This window comes from Lepus europaeus, chromosome 12 (genome assembly GCF_033115175.1).
Source record: "Lepus europaeus isolate LE1 chromosome 12, mLepTim1.pri, whole genome shotgun sequence".
Lineage (NCBI taxonomy): Eukaryota > Metazoa > Chordata > Mammalia > Lagomorpha > Leporidae > Lepus > Lepus europaeus.
In genome coordinates this window covers 103,302,699-103,324,391 of record NC_084838.1, presented here as the reverse complement: position 1 = coordinate 103,324,391, position 21,693 = coordinate 103,302,699, and the positions used below count along the sequence as shown (strand labels likewise).

Genomic DNA, 21,693 nt, shown 5'->3' with positions numbered 1-21,693 from the left:
CAATGTCACTCGTTGATTGAATAATTGCTTCCCAAAATCTGTGGGACTGAGCCTTGGGTGGGCGTGTCCTTAGTCCGCATAGAAACCAGGACTCTACCCTCTCAGTGGACGGCAGCCATGAGCCCCCTCCGCAGCCATTTCCGTATCCATAAGGGTTCACACAGTTCCTTCCCAGAGACCTTCAGGACATAAATAGACACCAGCAATGTGTCTAAGGAAGAAAGCAAACAGCTGTTCTCTGAGTCCATGGAGGAAGCAGATTTAAATTTCAACAAGACAACATGGGCTTGACATAGATGACAACTGTCTCACTGGAGACGCTTTCCTTAATTGGGCCTAAAAAGTGCACCAGAGAGATGAGGCAGCTATGTGTGGAATGAGGTGGCTATATTTCTGCCGAGAACCAGAGAGGCGGAGAAGAGATTTATGGCTACTGTATGGTTTTAACGTTTATTTATTTTTGGATTATGAAAGTAATATTTGCTCATTGTTTCAAAGAAATAGAAACACACAGAAGATAAATATTTCTCATAATCCCAATACCCAGTCACAGCCACTATTAGCAGGTTGATGTATTTGCAGTGGTTTTCAGTATGTGTGTGTGTGTGTGTTTGGTGTAAGCACAATTTTGCATTTTGATTGTTTTCATTTAGCAACTGCTCCCATTATTAAACACCCCTCCTCAAAGACCATTTTTAATCTCTTATAAGGATTATACCATAATAACTCTTACCATATCCTTAGTTTTGTCAATCTAGGTAGTTAATAATTGTTCAGCATTATAAATAAGAATACATGTTCTTGTATATATTTCAATATATATATTTATTTTTGAAAGATTTATTTATTTATTTGAAAGAGTTGCGAGAGAAAGAGAAATCTTCTATCCGTGGTTTCACTCTCCAAATGGCTGCAATAACCAGGGCTGGGCCAGGACAAAGCCAAGAGCCAGCAGCTTCTTCCAGGTCTCCCATGTCTGTGCATGGCCCAAGCCATTAGCAGGGAGCTGGGTCAGAAGTGGAACCGGAGCCCATATGGAATTCTGGCAACACATGTGGCAACTGAACCTGTTGCACCACAGCCCCGGCCCAAAATATGTATATTTCAGCATTATAAGTTTGAATATAAATTTCAAAATTGTAAGTAGGGGCTGAGATAAACAGCTTAACCTGCAAATCTTCCTCTGCATTTCTCTCTTTCTCTCTCCCTCTGTCTCTCTCTTTTTTTTGACAGGCAGAGTGGACAGTGAGAGAGAGAGAGAGAGAGAGAGAGAGAGAAAGGTCTTCCTTTTTGCCATTGGTTCACCTTCCAATGGCCGCCGCGGCTGGCGCACTGCACTGATCCGAAGGCAAGAGCCAGGTGCTTCCTCCTGGTCTCCCATGGGGTGCAGGGCCCAAGCACTTGGGCCATCCTCCACTGCACTCCCGGGCCACAGCAGAGAGCTGGACAGGAAGAGGAGCAACTGGGACAGAATCCGGCGCCCCGACCGGGACTAGAACCCGGTGCGCCAGCGCCGCAAGGCAGAGGATTAGCCTATTAGGCCGCGGCGCCGGCTTTCTCTCTTTTTAAAAAAGATTTATTTTATTTATTTGAAAGAGAGTTACAGAGAGAAGTAGAAAGAGAGAGAGGTCTTCCACCTGCTGGTTCACTCCCCAGATGGCCGCAACGGCCGGAGCTGCGCCCATCCGAAGCCAGGAGCCAGGAGCTTCTTCTGGGTCTCCCACGTGAGTGCAGGGGCCCAGGGACTTGGGCCATCTTCTACTGCTTTCACAGGCCGTAGCAGAGAGCTGGATCCCAAGAGGAGTAACTGGGAATAGAACCAGCGCCCATATGGGATGCTGGCACTTCAGGCCAGGGCTTTACCCACTACACCACAGCACCAGCCCTGCTCTTTTTTTTTTTTTTTTTTGACAGGCAGAGTGGACAGTGAGAGAGAGACAGAGAGAAAGGTCTTCCTTTGCCGTTGGTTCACCCTTCAATGGCCGCTGCGGCCGGCGCATCATGCTGATCTGATGGCAGGAGCCAGGTGCTTGTCCTGGTCTCCCATGGGGTGCAGGGCCCAAGCACTTGGGCCATCCTCCACTGCACTCCCTGGCCACAGCAGAGAGCTGGCCTGGAAGAGGGGCAACCGGGACAGAATCCGGCGCCCCGACCGGGACTAGAATCCGGTGTGCTGGCGCCACAGGTGGAGGATTAGCCTATTGAGCCATGGCGCCGGCCCTCTGTCTCTTTTTAAGATTTATTTATTTATTTGAAAGAGTTACAGAGAGAGGGGAGTAGAGAGAGAGAGAGAGTGCTCCCATCTGCTGATTCACTCCCTCAAGTAGCTGTAATGGCCAAGGTTGGGCCAAGCAGAAGCCAGGATCCAGGAGCGTCTTCTGAGTCTCCCACGTGGGTATAGGGGCCCAAGGACTTGAACGATGCTCTGCTGCTTTCCCAGGTGCATTAGCAGGGAGCTGAAATCAAGCATAGAGACAGGACTCAAACCCAGGCATGCTGATGTGGGCATCCCAAATGGCATCTTAACTGCTAAGCCAAATGCTCACCCTGGAATTTGCCCTTTTTAAAAAAAGAACTTTTGAGATTTTTATGGATTCTAAAAGTTGAGCTCTGTAGCTCTAGGAGGAATTACTGGGTAGAAGGGTATCTATTTTAAAATATTAGGCTTTTAAAAATATTTATTTATTTATTTATTTATTCATCTGAAAGAGTAATGGAGAGAGAGAGTTAAGGAGGAAGGGTGGAGAGAGAGCAAGAGGGAGATGGAGAGAGAGAGAGAGAATGTTTCTATCCATGGTTCATTCCCCAAATGTTCCAGACACAGCTAGAAGCCAGGAACTCCATCCAGGACTCCCACGTAGGAGGCAGGACCTGAACTACTTGACCATCAGCTCTGCCTCCCAGGTTCATTATTAGCAGGAAGCTGGATTGGAAGTGGAGGTGCGGATCAATTCCAGGCACTCTGGTATGGAACATGGGCACCCGAGGGCTATCTTAATGGGCTGTGCCACAATGCCTGCCCTAAATGTAAGTGTTTAAAAAAGATTTATTAATTTTTTGAAAGGCAGAGGCAGAGAGAGAGAGAGAGGAGAGGCAGAGAGAAAGAGAGAGAGGTCATCCATCTGCTGGTTCACTCCCCAGATGGCCACAATGGCTGGAACTGCACCTATCTGAAGCCAGGAGCCAGGAGCTTCTTCCAGGTCTCCCATGCGGTTGCAGGGGCCCAAGGATTTGGGCCATCTTCTACTGCTATCCCAGGCCACAGCAGAGAGCTGGATCGGGAATGGAGCAGCCGGGACTCAAACTGGCACCGATATGAGATGCTGGCACTGCATCCCACTACGGCCACAGCACCAGTCCCAAATGTAAGGTTTTGATCCACGGTGTCAAATTGCTTTCCTAAATCCTGGCTTACAGTTCTCATGGGTAATATATTCCAAGACTCCCAGTAGACGCCCGAAAGCATAGCTAGTACCAAACCCTACATATACCATGTTTTTCCTATCCAAACATATCTAAGATCAAGTTTAATTCATAAACGAAGTACTGTAAGAAAACAACATAAATACATAATAATAAAGCAGACAATTATAGCAATCAACCATAATAAAGATTGGGGCAGCGGTAGGTAAAGTAAAGTTTACTTGGGACTGTCATAATTGATAGGACAACCATGACAGCTTTGAGAGGTTAATGAGTGGGTGGCAGACACAGAATGGGTACGTCCTCAAAGGGATGATTCCTGGCTCAGGCAGGATGGGGTAGGATGGCAGGAGATTCAATCCTGCTACTCAGGATTTCAAATTTAGAAAGTGTTTACTGCTGAAGGTTCCATCTAATGTATATATTATATATAACATATATCTAATACATTATATTAATATATATAATATAAATATAACATATACTATATTAATACACCATAATATATAATATATTAATATATTATAATTATATAATTATAATATATTTAATTATATATAATATATAATTAGAATAAATATATAAATATATAATATATTTATATTAGATGGAACCTTCAGAATATATATATATTTGAGAGGTAGTCGCAGTGAGAGGGAGAGACAGAAAGAAAAGTTTTCCTTCCGTTAGTTCTGTTAGTTCACTCCCCAGATGGCCACAACAGCTGTAGCTGCGCCTATCCAAAGCCAGGAGCCAGGTGCTTCTTCCAGGTCTCCCACGTGGGTACAGGGGCCCAAGGACTTGAGTCATCTTCTACTGCTTTCCCAGGCCACAGTAGAGAGCTGGCTCAGACGTAGAGCAGCCGGGACTAGAACCAGCACCCATATGGGGTGACAGCACTGCAGGCAGAGGATTAATCTATTGCGCCATGGCTCAGTTGACTGTGGCTACTTGAATCTACAGAAACATAAACAGATCAGGGAGAAGCACTGTGCTTTAGATACTCATCTCACCAAACTCTTCGAAAACAACTGTGCTAATTTCCTGGGTAAAACATGGTGGCTTTGAAATGTCCCCAACAAGAGGGACTCCATCTCAAGTCCACCTTGAGAAAGCACCTCCCCCCACCCCCACCCCCCAGTGAGATCATGGTCTAAAACTGAGACAAGGATAGCATTTTCTATGAAAATATTTAATGCTGAAATCGTGGACAACAAAGGGTCCCCGCCCTTTGCTTCATAGCAAGCTCCTGGTGGCTGCCTAAAGTACTAACAGCCCATAATAGTCATTTCCCTGCCTGTTGCATAGTAACGATTCCATAACAATTGTTTTGGCTAAAAGTCTACTAAACTGCGTTTTTTAAGATTCCTGCTAAAACCGGGAGGAACTGGCTGCAGCTGAGGACCTACCTGGAGCCCGCCCAGACTGCATCACTGACCAGAGTTACCTTATGTCTTGCTACCTCATTGTCTTGTTAAGTGACACACCTCCGATGATGGCTCAGCAGCCGTGCTGGGCATAGGTGTGATGTGTCGAAGCGCTTGCCCCGCCCCTTTCCTCTGCCTTGTCAGAGGTCTGTTGCTTTGTTGCACCCAGTTCTGCCCTGAATACCCTGGCTCCGACATTCCCAAAGCCCTTTTTGAACAGGGAGGTTGACTGGGGCTTCCATGTGACCTGCCCCTCCTCCTGCAGGCCTGTGATAATATTGCTGATAATAATACTACTACAAGGTTCTCTTCCTCGGGAGGTGGACTCAGTGTTTAGAACGGTAAGCGTGTGTACCCGAGCAGGAGGACTTGCTGTCGGACAGCAAGGGCGCTTTGTTTTTATTGCAGCGACGTATTTGAAGTCCTCGGATTTTATTTGCATTTCTCATATTCATTTTCCTACAAATGTCAGCTCCGTGAGTACAAGGAGTTTTTGGTCTGTTTTGTTCCTTGTTATATCTCTAGCAGCAAAAATGCTGCCAGCCACAGCAGGTGAATGAATAAATACATGGATGAAATTAATATGTGTATTTCCCCTTTCACACATACATGTATCCACGTAGACAGCAGCAAGTCCAGGTTCTACTCAGTAATTTTGCTTCTTGATTTCTTTTTAAAGGTTTATTTTATTTATTGGAACAGCAGAGTGACAGAGAGAAGGAAAGATGGAGGTGGGGTGAGGAGAGATCCATCTTCCATTCACTGCCACTCCCCAAATGGCTGCAATGGCCAGGGCTGAGCCAGGCTGAAGCCAGGAGCCTGGAGCTCCATCAGGGTCTGCCATGTGGGTGCCAGGACGCCAGCTCTTGGGTCATCTTCTGTTGCTTTCCCAGGAGCATTAGCAGGGAGCTGATCAGAAGTGGAACAGCCGGGACAGGAACTGGCACCCATATGGGATGCTGGCAAGGCAGGAGGTGGCTTAACCCACTGTGTCAACAATGCCCGTTCCTCCTGATTTCTTGTGGTCTCGTTCTGACCTGAGGTTCCATGACTTGCTTGTTTGTTACTGGTGACCTTATCCCAAGAGAATCAGCAACCATAAAGAGAAGACAGGAGGCTTTTGCTCAGTGAATTAGAAGCACATACCAAGTTGAAGTAAATGCAATGACTGGCTGTCTTCTCTCCTTATCGTGCCCATTACCAAAGGTCGCTGTCTGAAGGACCCTCACCTGAGCCTAGCCTGAGAATAAAGAAGTCTGACATCTAATTTCCAATGCTCTGATTCTGGACAATCTGATTTTAGTTCATTGGGCACCTTTATATGGGGCAAGTATTTTGGTGAGAATTCCAAGCTCCCAAATAAAACCAAACCCCTGTGATGCTGACAAAGCCTTCATCCTATCCTAACAAAGCCATCATCCTGAGTGCTTGGGCCCCTGCCACCCATGTGGGAGACCCAAATGTAGCTCCTCGCTTCAATCTGGCTCAGACCCGGATATTTCAGCCATTTGGGGAGTGAACCAGCAGATGGAAGATCTCTCTTTCTCTCTCTCTCTCTCTCTCCCTCTCTCCCTCGCTCCCTCTCTCCCTCTCTCCCTCTCCCTCTCTTTCCCTCTGTAACTTTGCCTTTCAGGTAAATAAATAAATAAATCTTAACAGAAATCTGAAAGACAAGAGTCTTCAAAGAATTCATGGGAAATGTGTATTATGAAAAAAAACTATGCCTATATTTCAACATTCTTTTGCACCAAAATAAACTTGCCTTTTAGTTCTATTTTCCTCAAGCTTTTATTTATTTTTAAAAACTATTTATTTAATTGAAAGGGAAAGTTACAGAGAGAGGGGGAGATACACACACATGGCCAAGGGGATGAGAATTCAATAAAAATGACAGCATCGGTCCAAGCCAAAGCCAGGGGTCCAGGACTCCATCCAGGTCTCCCACATGGGTGGCAGGGGCCCAAGTACTTGGGTCATCCTTTGCTGTTTTCCCAGACATATTCACAGGGAGCTGGATCCTAAGTGGAGCAGCTGGGATTCGAACCAGCGCTCAAATGGGATGCTGGCATTGCAGGCTGCTCAACCCACCTGCGGCACAACGCTGGTCCCTTCCTCACACTTTTGAGAAGTCCCTGTGTACATTTGCCGCAGGAGTCTGGTTGTCTGGCTCAAAGAGAGAACGCTGGAAATCAAGCCTTGTGCAGGCAGAGAACTGGGCCAGCTGGAAGTTGGTGGTAGCAGGACCAAGCCAAATGCAACAGGTTTTCCTTTGTTCTGTGTAGGCCCTTGTGGTCTTGCTGTTCTGGACACACCCCAGGCTCCTGGAACTGGTGGGCGCTCCTTGGTCCCTAAGTCCTTTTTTCACCCAGAAGGACAGTAGTTAAAAGGCCACCTCTCTCAAAGCCATCGCTTATGTTTGCAGCATTTCTGCCAATCTCTGTTCTTTGCAAAAGGAAGGAGATGTGAAGCAGCGGTCCCCTTACCTAAGCCTCCCTCAGCCCTCTCCTAATTTCCTGCCTTGAATGAAGGAAAATTGGCCTGCTGCATTGTGTCCGCGTTGTGGGCTCACATAGATACGAATGGGAAGAGAAGAGGCTCTGACTACCAGTGGGCCAGGTGTTCGCTAATTGTGAAACTGAATAATGGATGATAACCCCTCTCAGCGTGTTTATCAATGCAGCTCGCTCTCTGTGATGCACAGGAGGTCACTGGAGACAACGCGTGGGCCTCTCCTCTCCCCTGTTCATTTACAAGGCACTGCTGGCTGAAATGCAGGCTCCATTACCGAGGTGCGACAATGGCGGGACCCTACATCAATTCGTAATTAGGCTTGATCAGGGCTGGGGTACAGTTGCTATAATCAGAAACACTCAGAATTAATTTTAGCCCAGTAAAACGATACGGGGTGAGACGGATTTAATGGTAACCCAAGCAAAAAAAAAAAAAAAAAAAAAAAAAAAAAAAAAACAACCAAAAGGGAAAAGAAAAAAAATGGAGGCCAAGGAAAACCAGAGAGATGACCATTTTAGTTCTATTCATTTTATCGCCAGCAGTTAAGAGCAAATGCACCGCAGTGAGCCCCCCCCCCCCCCCCCCCCAGTCTGGGATCTGGAAACCTTGGTGGGTCTCATTACCTGTCCACAGCACATCCTGTGATGTTAATTTCCTCTCCCTTTCTGTCCCTTTCTTCTGTGTTTGGAAACAGCTTGATTAGGGAAAGAATTTCAATTTGCAGGCAGAGGCGGAAGACATTCAAGCTGGGTGATATTTCCTGTCTCTGGTAAGAGGCAGTTACCAGCCTTTCAGTCTGGGTACCAAGTGTATCTCAGAGCCAGCGTGCACTGGCTTAGGAGAGGACAAAGAGAAGATTCTGGAGACCTGTTGTGAAATGTTTGAGATGGCGCAGGGATGCGGGGGTGGGGGTGTGGGGGTGGCAAGAGGACCATGTCAGATTCCCCACTATTGTATAGTCGTCAATGTTTTTATTTTTTAGGGGATAGTTTCTCACTTGAAGTTAAACCTACCTGGTGAACTGTGCATGTATGTTCATGGGTTTTCATCCTGTTCACACGTGCAGGTATTGGAATACCTGCTCATGCATGTTTCTCTGATATTTAGACATCACCAATGGAATATTTGCAGCTTTTCTCCTGCCCTCTCTTAACAGATTTGTGACTCTTGTATTACATCAGTTCCAAGGGTGGAAATAGCCTCCCCATTTTGAGGATGAGATACTGTTAAAACATGTGGAGGAAGATTTAAAGGGAGAGGCTTTGCTTAACTGTATCTCGGATTGTTTTGTGCATAAGAAAAGAGCAGGTATAAAGGAAGCCCTTAGATACTGCTGGGTGGGAATGTCAATCAAGATAGCCATCCTGGAGAACCGTGTGGAGGGCCCTCCAGATGCCAAAAAACAGATTTTCCATATGCCCCAACTATCCCACAACGGGGAACAGATCCTAAGGAAATTAAGTCAGCATACGAAAGAGATGCCTGTACTTGTGTGTTCACTGCAGGTCCATTCCCAATAGCCAAGGTATGGACTCAACCCAGGTGTCCACCACCAGATGAGTAGCTAAAGAAAATGGGGTATGTACACACAGAGGGTTGTCATTCGGCCTTCGAAGAGATGGGATTCTGACACTTGCAGCAAAAGGGATAGAGCTGGAGATGATCATGTTGTGTGAACTAAGCTAACCACAGAGAGACAGATACTGCACATTTTCTCTCATATGCAGAAATTAAAAAAAAACCAGGATGTATGTTCAATCAGAATTTAAAATAGCTGTTACAGAAGATGGTAAGTGTAAGGGGAGACATGTTGGGGAAGGTTAAATATGAGGACTAATACACAGTAAGGTGAACAGAACAGGTCTGGCGCTTGTAGCCTGGTGGGCTGACTGTAGTTCAAGATGACGCATAATGCCCTGTATATAAAACAACTGGGAGGGAGCAGCTTGGTGGGCTCCAAGCACAGAGAAGTGAAAAGGAAGTGAGGGCTGGCGCTGTGGCGTAGTGGGTAAAGCCACAGCCTGTAGTACCAGCATCCCACATGAGTGTCAGTTTGAGTCCTGGTTGCTCTACTTCCTTTTTTTGAAAAAAAGATTTATTTATTTATCTGAAAGTCAGAGTTACACAGAGAGAGAAGAGGCAGAGAGAGAGAGAGAGAAAGAGAGAGAGAGAGGTCTTCCATCCATGGTTCTCTCCCCAGTTGGCCACAACAGCTGGAGCTGCACCGATCCGAAGCCAGGAGCCAGGTGTTTCATCCCGGTCTCCCACGTGGGTACAGGGGCCCAAGGTCTTGGGCCATCTTCTGCTGCCTTCCCATGCCACAGCAGAGAGCTGGATTGGAAGTGGAACAGCTGGGTCTTGAACCGGTGCCCATGTGGGATGCCAGCGCTTCAGGCCAGGGCTTTAACCCCCTGCACCACAGCGCCAGCCCCTGCTCACCTCTCTCAAATAAATAAATAAAATCTTAAAAAAAAAAAAGGACAGCATTTGGGATGCTTGGGTTCCCAGTCCCAGGGACGCCTGGATATGCATTGAAAAGTTGCATTGTACCCACTTGTGATTATGAGTTCCAGCTCTACTTAAGACCGAGTTCCCTGCTAATGCACACTCTGGGAGGTAGCGAAGTGATGGCTCAAGTGTTGGCGTCCTGCCAGGCATATGGGGAGACCTGGGTTAGGTTCTGGACTCCTGGCTTCGTCTTACTACAATGAAATACCTGAGACAACTATATATGGAGAAAAAAGGGTTATTTAGCTCAGTTTTGAAGGTTCTAGTTCAAGATCAGTCAGCCTCTGCTGAGAGTGGTAGAGGCCATGGCAGAACGTGGGCAGAGAGCTGACCACATGGTAAGCCAGGAAGTAGGACAGCTGGGCCCAAACTCAGGCTTTTATGTTAACTGGTGAGAGAGGGCGTAGCACCCATGGCCCAAGTACCTTGTCCTAGGTCCCACTCCCTAAATGCCATAACTGGATTATGTCTCCACCCTCTTAGTACCATCCACTTAGGACTTTGGGGTTTAGACTTCTGTGTGAGTTCAGGGACCTAATCAGATTCAAATCATAGCCCATGTTTACAAGTTTAACTGCGTTTTGGGATAGGAGAAAGCCTATTGTTGGTGGGAAAACTGGTGTCTCAACTTTAATCACAGCACGGATTTATTTATATGCACTCTTGGTACCATGGAGACGGAAGCATCTTTGCGGAAATGCCTTTCACACATCACAGTTTTTAATCTATGTTTACTCATAAAGTAGTTCACACTTTAAACAGTGAAACTGAGGGCAAACTGGGCTGGTAGACACATGCAGATTTTCTACTATCTATGAAATATTTAATGGAATCTGAATAATGTCTTTAAATTAAAATGTATTTTTAAAAGTTAAAATTAAACAACTGGATCAAGACCATAGTGATTATCACAGAAAACAAGTTTAGATAAAGGTGGAGGCTGTTAAACACAATGTGAGTGAGGGGCTGATGCTGTGGTAAAGCTGTCACCTGCAGTGTCAGCATTCCATATGGCTCTGCACCCACATGGGAGACCTGGAAGAAGCTCCTGGCTCCTGGCTTCAGATCAGCCCAGCTTTGGCCGTTGTGGCCATTTGGGAGTGAACCAGTGGATGGAGGATCTCTCTCTCTCTCTCTCTGCTTCTATCTCTCTCTCTGTCTTTCAAATAATAAATAAATAAATAAATAAAAAATGATGTGAGTGCTATCCAGTCCCTGAGATCCGCCACCGCCTGGTAGTTTCATGTAACACTTCGATGGTCGGGTTTCTTAACAATGGCGAAGCAGCGTCTCGCCTACACTTGGTTCTAGATGTCTCTCCCCTTCCTGCCTTTTCCCTGCTTGAGATACAGTTGTGCTGTGTCACAAGATAAACAAAAGTCCATTACGTTTTCAAGGCCTTTTAGTTAATCCCGCTCCTGATTGAATGGAAATTGCTGCAGAGCCATTTACACTCTTTCCCCAGTTTATTATTCATTCGCTCATTTGCCGGCAAGGCCAAGAAAGAATATCATGGCGGGAAAAGAGTTATTTCAACTCTTTGCTGGCTTGGATGAAGCTAAAAATGGAGTTGAGCTTGGGGTGTTTTTTTTTTTTTTTTGAGATTGATTTGTTTATTTGAAAGTCAGAGTTATGGAGAGAGAAGGAGAGGCAGAGAGAGAGAGAGAGAAAGAGAGAGAGAGAGAGAGGTGTCTTCCATCAACTGATTCACTCCCCAATTGGCCGCAATGGCTGGAGCTGCGCCAATCCAAAGCCAGGAGCCAGGAGCTTCCTCCGGGTCTCCCACACAGGTGCAGGACCCCAAGGACTTGGGCCATCTTCCACTGCCCTCCCAGGCCATAGCAGAGAGCTGGATCAGAAGTGGAGCAGCCAGGACTCGAACCGGTGCCCATATGGGATGCCAGCACTGAAGGCGGCAGCTTCACCCACTATGCCACAGCGCAGGCTCCTGTATTGAAATTCTAAATTCCATTCAGCATCCAAACTAAGGAAGAAGCGTTCCTTTCCAAGTGCAAAATCATATTGAGACCTTTCTGGAATAGCATGGGGAGAGGGTAGCAGTTAGGCCAGCACACTTTCTTCCCTGTAGCTCACACATCTCCAGAGAAGGGCCAAGCCCTAAGAGAAAGCCACTATCCGGGCAGACTTCCGTGATAGAGGGGGCCCTCACTCATACAAAAAGGTGAAGAACCGTGATGCTTTGCTTTCAGGACCGTCAACAAGCCCAAGAACAGCTTTCATCATAAGGAAAAAGGATTCCTCAGCAGACGGTCAGCCAGCCAACACTCCGTCTTCTGAATCACAGCAACTTGTGCACTTGGCGGGTTAAAACCAAGGGGCGGGGGGAGGGCTGATTAATGGGCACTAAGTTCTAGCTAGATAAGAGTAAGAAGTTCTGGGCTCAATTGCACAGTAGGGTGACTGTAGATAACAGTAGGGTGTGACTACAGTACCCCGTATATATCTCTAAACAATAACTACAACCACCTAGAAGGGAGGGCGTGGAATGTTTTCACCATAAGGAAATGCTAAGTGTTCAAAGGAACGCTTGCCCGGACTGCACATGACACAATGTACATGTACGTGTATTGGATCATCACATAGTGTCCCACAGCTTTGTACAATGTTTATGTCAGTTAAAATATTTAAAATTATATTTAAAAATCCAGGTGTCTATTCCTAGAATTTTAAAATAAATCTAATGGAAAGCTCTTTTTCTCTGAGCTATTGGGATCAGTAATTGAAAACAAAACAAAACAAAACAAAACTGGTTCAATTTGGCTGTCATAGAATGAAATATATGTGCCTTAAATGCTTTAGCATAAAATATGAGGTCCTGAGGCTGGCACTGTGGCATAGTATCCTAAGCCTCTGCCTGCGGTGCTGGCATCCCATATGTGCGCCGGTTCGAGTCCCGGCTGTTCCTCTTCCAATCCAGCTCTCTGCTGTGGCCTGAGAGGGCAGTGGAAGATGGCCCAAGTGCTTCCACCTCTGCACCTGTGTGGGAGAACTGGAAGAAGCTCCTGGCTCCTGGCTTTGAATCAGCTCAGCTCCAGCTATTGCAGTCTTTTGGGGAGTGAACCAGCGGATGGAAGACACCTCTCTCTGTGTCTCTCCCTCACTCTGCCTATAACTCTACCTCTCAAATAAATGAATAAAATCTGGAAAAAAATGAAAATATGAAGGTCTTTTAAAAAATTTGTGGAAAATGGAATTAAAAGGTAAATTTATTTTGATGCAAACATTTGAAATCCATGCATAGTTTTTTTCATAATGCATATTTTTCTATGAACTTTTAGAAGACCCCTTGTCCTTGTATGATTATTATAAGTCATTCAATGTAAGATTAGGGTTCTTGATTTGAATTTGCACTTGTTAATTGGAAATTCTCACGTATTTTCTGTATTATCCTTTGTTTCTTTAACATGGAAAGCCAGTTTAAAGACACTTGGAAAACATTCTGAATGCCAACTCTTTCTAGAGTCTTATGGTTCTTTCTTGAATTTTTATAATGATAATTGGCTTAATTTTTTCCAAAGCATTCAATTTAGTTCCCATGAGAACAATTTTGTGCCCATTTTTCATCAGTTCACATACTTTAAAATAATTTAATTACATAATTGTGATGGTCCCAGGGGAAAGAAGGGGCCATCAAAGAAGGAGGTGCCTTTCTCTGAAGGGAGGAGAGAACTTCCACTCTGATATGGCCCTGACTAAACACTGACAGAGTTTGTGGTCACAAAAGGCTTCCATAGCCTTGGCGGCTCATGACAAGAGCCTCGGGTGATCACTGACATCATAAAGAAGAGTGTCAATTGTTAAATCAACAACAGGAGTTACAGTGCACCTGCTCCCCATGTAGGATCTCTGTCCTTAATGAGTTGTACTATGCGAATTAACGGTAAAACTCGTCTTCAAACAGTACTTTATACTGTGTGTCTGCGTGGGTGCAGTCTGTTGATGTCTTTACTTAGTATGTACTAAGTTGATCTTCTGTATATAAAGATAATTAAAAATGAATCTTAATGAAGAATGGAATGGGAGAGGGAGTAGCGGGTGGGATGGGAGTGGGAGTGGGAGGGTGGATATGGGGGGAAGAACCACTATATTCCTAAAGCTGTACCTATGAAATTTGTATTCATTAAATAAAAGCTTTCTGAAAAAATGATAATTGTGACAGTGCTGGCATGAAGAGGTCCAAAAATCACCTGGTTGGAGCCACAAGGCTGCTGTGGGTATCCTTAAGTGTACTTTCCTAATAGAATTAAGAGCCTCTTTTGTTCAGACTTGGGGTGTGTTACGATGTGGGTGTTGAATGTCCCCCAAAGGCCCACGTTTTAAAAGGAGGTCCCCAGGGTGGAGCTTTTGGCAGGTGGGGGAAATTTAACCCAATTGACTCACTTTGGGAAGTGATGAAAATTAGAGTATGGGGGAGCCCCTGTGACTGAATCCTGGTGGTTTTTATAAGAAGAGAGAAAGACACCAGGCAGAGGGAGATACAGACAGACACACGTGTCCCCGTCTCTTGCTTTATGATGCTCTGGGACACCTCAGGACTCTGCCAGCGATAGCTTTATCTCCAGAGGCCAGACCAACGGGGCTCAACCATTCTGGGACTGTGACCTTCTAAACCATGAAACAGACAAGCCTCTTTTCTTTATAAGGTAGCCAGTCTCTAGTACTTTGTCATAGTAATGGGAAGCTAACTATATTAATTGAACATATTCTTGTTTTTAAAAGATTTATTTACTTATTTTAAAGGCAGAGTTAGAGAGAGAGAAGGGGGGCAGAGAGAGAGAAAGAGAGAGAGATCTTCCATCCATTGGTTCACTCCTCAAATGACTGCAGTGACCAAGGCTGGACCAGTCCGAAGCCAGGAGCCAGGAGCTTCTTCCAGGTCTCCCACATGAGTGCAGGGGCCCAAAGACTTGAGCCATCTTCTACTGCTTTCCCAGGTGCAGCAGCAGGGAACTAGATTGGAAATGAAGCAGCCAGAACTCGAGCTGGTGCTCATATAAGAAGCCTGTGCTGCAGGCCATGGCTTAACCCACTGTGCCACAGCACTGGTCCCTATTAACCCAACTTCTACCATAAAAGGTGAAATTATAAAATTAGTTATCGAGATGGGTTGGATCCTGAAAGAGTGAATTTTTTAGGTAGCTGGATACTTTAAAATTACTCCAAGACAACTGTTGAGGAAAAGCTTTGTATGTTGGATCACATCTTAGGGAAAACCAGCCAGACATGTAGCCCAATGAGCTAAAGATCTGAAGCCACAGTGAGCGCTAGTGTGAGATGAGGGAATTACGAGCTCCATTGAGGGCGTTTGGTGAGTGCCATGCTCTACGCCCGCCTTGCGGGTGTTGTTTGTGTCTCATCTTCCCTCGTGGGTCTCTCCGCCTTCTGGCTCTTCCCCAGGTGTTCTCTGGTTGCCATTGTCTTCACGCTGTCATGTCTGTGCCAGCTATGCGCCTTTCTCTCTCATTTTGTTGGCTTTTGCTTTTCCTTCTTTCCCAAACATGGCTTTTGGCTTGCCAGCCGCTGCTGGAGTTTGCAGTGTTGGGGCCTGCGGCTAGCTTTTTTCCTTTTCCTCTTGTCGGCCAAGTTGGATTATGACACAGAGTCTTTAACCTCCCATCTCTGTTCAGTGGGTTCCGCTAGCTGGGGTTTAGTGGCCCAATGGTCACAAAGGGACAGGTGGAAGTACTGGAGGAAATGGGACTGTGATTGTCTCGGACTCTTCCTATACGTGTTTATGTCTGTAAACTGCTTTTCCCATCCGGATGAATGATGACCTATGATGCCCAGAGTAGGACACTTCCAAGTGTCCTGTTCAGAATCGGGGACTGACCCTGGAGTTTCAGTGCATCTGCCTGGGCGTTCTCAGAGTAATGCCGGGACAGCTTCTGGAGGAGCAAAAGCAGAGGATGCAGGGTGGTTGCTGAGCTGCTGATGCTGAAATTGGTGGAGAGGAAACAAAACTGTCCCACTGAAGATTAAACCATGGGGCTGGCGCTGTGGCACAGTGGGTTAAAGCCCCGGCCTCCAGTGCCGGCATCCCATATGGTTCAAGTCCCAGCTGCTCCACTTCCAACCCAGCTCTCTGCTGTGGCCTGGGAAAGCAGTGGAAGCTGGCCCAAGTCCTTGGGCCCCTGCACCTGGGTGGGAGACCTGGAAGAAGCTCCTGGCTTCAGCTCAGTTTAGCTCTGGCCGTTGTGGTCATTTGGGGAGTGAACTAGCAAATGGAGGACCTCTCTCTCTCTTTGGCTCTACTTCTGCAACTCTGTCTTTAAAATAAATCTTAGAAAAAAAAAAAAAAAAGGTTAAACCAACAACCAACACAACTCACTCCCATATCTCAAATCCCAGTGGAGCACGCCCTGCAAATGGCATACACTTGTAGGACACCAATGGGGGACGACTCTTGGGTGACGAAGGTTTGTGAGCCTGGCTCTCGTTAGCACGAGATGGAAACAGCACTTTCTTGTTTTTGCTCTATCCGAAGCTCTAAGTTGTTTCTAATTACATCTCCTGGAAAAGCACTGGGTTGTCATTGCTTTTAAATTTCTCATTTTCCCCCTTCTTTTTAAACAGCACATATTTTAGGTCATTAAGAAAAACCTTGCCTTGATTTGGATGATGTTTTTGTACGAAAAGCAGAATTATTATTTTGTTTTGGGCACAATTTGTATGGCAGGAAGAGGATGTTGCATGCATGTTAATTTGGCGATGAAATAACAATAATCAAGAGAATGTGGCTTTTCCACTGTTCCACCATTCAGACTTGCATGTTTATTCAAAGCATCCTTGCTCTCTGGATTTCTCTGACGTGGATCAGTCAGGAAGAAAAAAAATATTGGCATGTGAAATATTGTAACCTTTCCTTAATAGTCAATACAATATAGATTTTATTATTTTTAAAAAATCTGTGGAGGAAAAATAAACAGAAAGCCTTTAAAATGAGCAGGTATGGGGGCCTGTGGCGTGGCTCACTTGGTTAATCCTCCGCCTGCAGTGCCGGCATCCCATATGGGCATCGGATTCTAGTCCCGGTTGCTCCTCATCCAGTCCAGCTCTCTGCTGTGGCCTGGGAGGGCAGTGGAGGATGGCCCAAGTGCTTGGGCCCTGCACCCGCATGGGAGACCAGGAGGAAGCACCTGGCTCCTGGCTTTGGATCGGTGCAGCACAGGCTGTGGCGGCCATTTGGGAGGTGAACCAACGGAAGGAAGACCTTTCTCTCTGTCTCTCTGTCTCTCCTTCTCACTGTCTATAACTCTACCTGTCAAATAAATAAATAAAATCTTTAAAATAAATAAATAAATAAATAAAATGAGCAGGTATGCTGAAGAAAGACCAATATGATTTTTGTATAGACAGGGACGTAAAACAGGGCAAGAATCAGTTGTTGTTGTTTTGCATGGTATGAAATATTACTGAAATATACATGAACATTTAGGTGGACAGAAACCTCAGTTTTCTCACTCACAAACTGAGATTGTCTTGGTTATTTTTGCCAGCAGCTCAGTCTGTTCAGGTAGTAACCGCAGGGGAATGTGGGAGTTGCTGGGGTAAACTTGGAGACCCTGGATGAAAATGGGACCCATGGACGGTCGTAGTTCCCTCAGTCCCTAAGGAGAATCTGAGGACACAGCCTACACAGGTTTCAGCCACCCCTTGGATCTGGGAGACGGAGCTAGGGGGACCAGGATTGCCTGGGAAGACCCTATTAGTGAGCAAACAGATCAGAGACAGGACCCCGGGTCTCAAAATTTGCCATTTAATGCCTCGATTTACCACGGGGCTCCCAGCATGAACTGCAATATGGAGTTCTGGGCAAAAGTAGGTAGGTTGAAAAATAGAGGGGGTGGGTGTTTGGCAGAGCGGTCACGTTGTTTGCTTGGGAGGCCTCCACTCCATGTAAGTGCCTGGGCTGGAGTCTTGGCTGCCTTGCCAACTCCAGCTTCCTGCTAATGCACCCTGGGAAACAACAGGAAATGACTCATGTGGTTGGATCCCTGCCACTCACGTGGGAGACCTGGACTGAGTTCTTGGCTCCTGGCTTCGGCCTGGCCCAGGCCTGGCTGTGGTGGGCAGCAGATGGGGGATTTCGCTCTCTCTCTTATTCTCTCTCTCTCATAAAGTAGTAAAATAAATAAATGTAAGTTAAGCATTAAACCAGAAAAATAGATAAATCCTTAAATGCTTTGCGTTGCAGACAAGCAAAATGAAAGCTTGATGGTGTCTCCTGTTTTTATTAAAATACCTGGCAAAACCATTTGCTTGCTGAGCTTTTACCAGCCTTGCTTTTGTCTGACACAGGTCGACTGCATTTGTTGTAACAAGTGGAGGCCGGACATGCTGTTAAGCCGGAAGAAAAATGCATCACTCAAAATCCTACCTCTAAGAGATAACTACTGTTGACATTTTCCTAAGGTTCTTTTAGTCGGCAGGCTGAAAAAGACATCCTAAGATGGTCTTGTGAAAAGAGTTTTCACATGAAACATATTCGATAAAAGTACTATAAAATGCATAGAGGCTGGGTTTTGCTGGAAGTTTGCAGGTTTTTTTTTTTTTTCTCTTTGGTTTACAAACCAAAGACTCAGCTCTTGTAGGACTAGTTTTTAATCTTAACATCTTTCCCCAAATTTTATTCTGTTTTCTGGAAAAATAGGGAAGCTGGACAATGAAGAGGCGAACCACTGACCGAATCGAAAGGCTCTGCAGTTCTGGGACCCGTGAGTAGCACCCGAGTTACCTGGTGATTTGTAGGAAGTGCGGATTCATCGCGGTCAAGATCCTGATCTGGAACCCCCTAGGTGGGGACTAGCAAGCTGTTTTTGTTTTTAATTGAACATAATAACTGTACATGTTCATGAGATATGTGATATTTCTTTTTAAATTAATTAATTAATTTGAGAAGGAGAGGTCTTCTAGACACTGGGGTTCATTTGGGGTTCACTCCCCAGGTGGCCGCAATGACCAGAGCCAGGCCGATGGAAAGCCAGGAGCCAGCAGCTTCTTTCAGGTCTCCCACGCGGGTGCAGGGGCCCAAGCACTTGGGCCATCTTCCACTGCTTTCCCAGGCCACAGCAGAGAGCTGGATAGGAAGAGGAACAGCTGGGACTCGAACCAGCACCCATATGAGATGCCAGTGCCGCAGACAGAGGTTTAACCTATTATGCAATAGCGCAGACAGACAAATGATATTTCAATACAAGTATAAAATATGTAATGATCAAATCAGGCCAATTAACGTTTTTGTCACTTCCAATATGTATCACCTCTGCGCGCCAGGAACATTGAAAAGCCCCCTTTTGCTATTTTGAAACAAAACACGTTGTTGTAAGCAGTGTTGCTCGCACTGTGACTTAGGGGCTCGACATCACGCCGCTCTCCAGCTGGGTTTTGGGGCCCATTACTCCCACTCGTAGCAGGCATTTGGGGAGTGCAGCAGCAGATCGAAGACCTCTCTCTGTCTCTCAAACAGAGTGAACGCAAGGACAGAAAAGCTAGAAGAAAAACAAGAGATTTGAGACTGAGTTCTGGGGGTGGTGACAGATGGGTCACTGGGGAGCCGCGGCAGCCTGCGGTTTGGCTCCCGACGCTCGGGACTGCTCCGTGGTGTCTGAGTGACATTTCCAAAACAGAGGCTAAGGAGAGAGGAGGCAGCTGTTTCCTCTGGAGGTCAAGTGGCTGCGAGAGTCGGGAACTGTAATTTCGGACTGGAGAGAGCGGTGGATGCGGAGATGTGACCTCCAGAGCGAATTACCGCTAATGAATACATTGGGGGAGAATAATTGCCATCCTCGTAATTATTTGAGCGCTCCCAGCTCTCCTGTCATTTGTTTCAACTAATTTCCTTCGTCTGTAGCGGAACAATTAATGGCTGCCGGTGAGTAGTGCCCGTGCAGTTGGCTCTTGTCTGTGGGCTCTGCCTCTGTGGATTCAGACAACCTGCAAATTGAAAATATTTGAGAAAACGCTGCACCTGCACTGAGCGAGTTCAGGCGGCTTCCCTGGCTGTTGGTCCCTTCGCGATGGGATGACTGCTTACATAGCGCTTACGTTGGATTCGGTGGTCTGCCTCGTCGGGAGAAGACAGGCTTGTGGGAAGAGGTATGCAGGTTCTAGGCAAATACTGCACCATTTCCTTTTTAAAGGGCTTGTTTATTTATTTACCTGTATAAATAGAGAAGGAGAGAAAGAGAGAGAGAGAGAATCTTCCATCCTCTAGTTCACTCCTCAAATGGCTGCAACAGCCTGGGCTGGGCCAGGTTGAAGCCAGGAGCCGTGGGGCGCAAGGCTTGGGGCTAGCTTTTGTTGTTTTCTCAGGCCCATTAGCAGGGAACTGCGTTGGAAGTGGAGCAGCCGGGACTTGAACCAGCGCTTGGGTGTGGGATGCCAGTGTCCCAGGTGGCAGCTAAACCAGCTATGCCACATTGCTAGCCCCGAATACGGCATCATTTTCTATGAGGGACGTGTGCATCTGTAAATTTTGGTATCCTTGGGGGTCTTGGTATCTGCCTCCACAAATACCAGTGGATGACTGTATTTGTATTAATCATATTTAAATATACAGTAGCAAGCAAAGTGTAGCATTTTCTCTTTCTTCCTTCCTTCCTTTCTTTCTTTCTTTCTCTTTTTTTCTTTCCTTCCTTCCTTCCTTCCTTCCTCCCTTCCTTCCTTCCTTCCTCCCTCCCTCCCTCCCTCCCTCCCTTCCTTTTCTTCTTTCTTTTTAAGATTTATTTATTTATTGGAAAGGGAAAGTTTCAGAGAGAGAGAGAGAGACAGACGCACAGACACACACAGAGATCTTCCATCTGTTGGTTCAATCTCCAAGTGGCCACAACAGCCTGAGCTGGACCAGGCCGAAGCCAGGAGCCAGGAGCCAGGAGCTTCCTCCAGGTCTCCCACGTGGGTGCAGAGGCACAAACACTTGAGCCATGTTTTTCTGTTTTCCCAGGTGCATTAGCAGGGAGCTGGATTGGAAGTGGAGCAACTGGGATTCAAACCGTTGCTCATATAAGATGCTGGTGTTGCAGGCGGGGGTTTTAGCTCCATGCCACTATGCCAGCCCTATCAACGTTTGTTTTCAAGTCATAAAAATGTGACTTAAGCAAGCATTTAGCATTAGGAATTAAAATCTACAAAATTTATAACTATGTTAATTGTTTCTGTGTTTATAAAAATGACTATTTCTAAATACTCTGTTAGTAGCTGAGCAACCATGGGAAGGATATGGACTTCTCTGAGCCTGGTTTTCTCACCTGCAAAAGGGGATAATAATGCTGACCACAGGTTATGACAAGTCAACTAAGATAACACATGGAAAACAGCTTTCTAAGCTGTGTAGTGTTACCATGACCATTATTATATAATGTTTTCAACACAAATATTATCATTTATTTGTATTTACATTAATATATATTTAACTGAATTTAAAGGGGGGACAAAGCACTGCGGACCTTTATTTTTATTAAAAATGCATATTTAATTTAATTTATTGGAAAGAGAAAGAGAGAGAAGGCCCTCATCAGTTGGTTCGATCCCTGAATGGTCAAAACAGTTGGGGCTGGGCCAGGCTGAAGCCAGGAGCTAGGAGCTCAGTCTGAGTTCCCTGCACGGGTGGCAGGGACCCAAGTCATTGAGACATTAACTGATGCCTCCCGGGCGTGCGTCAGCAAAAAGCTGCAGTCAGGAGCCGAGCTGGGACTTGAACCCAGGTACTCCAGTGTGGCATGTGGGTATGCTGAGCAGCATCCTAACCTCTGCACCAAATGCCAGAGCTACACACACACACATGCACACACACACATGCAGAGCT

At 46.0% G+C, this 21,693-nt stretch overlaps 1 protein-coding gene across 2 annotated transcripts in view; it reads left to right on the top strand.

Annotated features, from left to right (window-relative positions):
• RMI1 (RecQ mediated genome instability 1) overlaps positions 1–18,679 on the top strand; it is a 147,392-nt gene extending 128,713 nt beyond the window's left edge. For both annotated transcript variants that reach the window (XR_009867693.1, XR_009867696.1), the window contains one exon: positions 18,541–18,679. The gene's annotated coding sequence lies outside the window, so the exon portion shown is untranslated. The remainder of the gene's footprint in view (positions 1–18,540) is intronic.
• Positions 18,680–21,693: the final 3,014 nt, after the last annotated feature.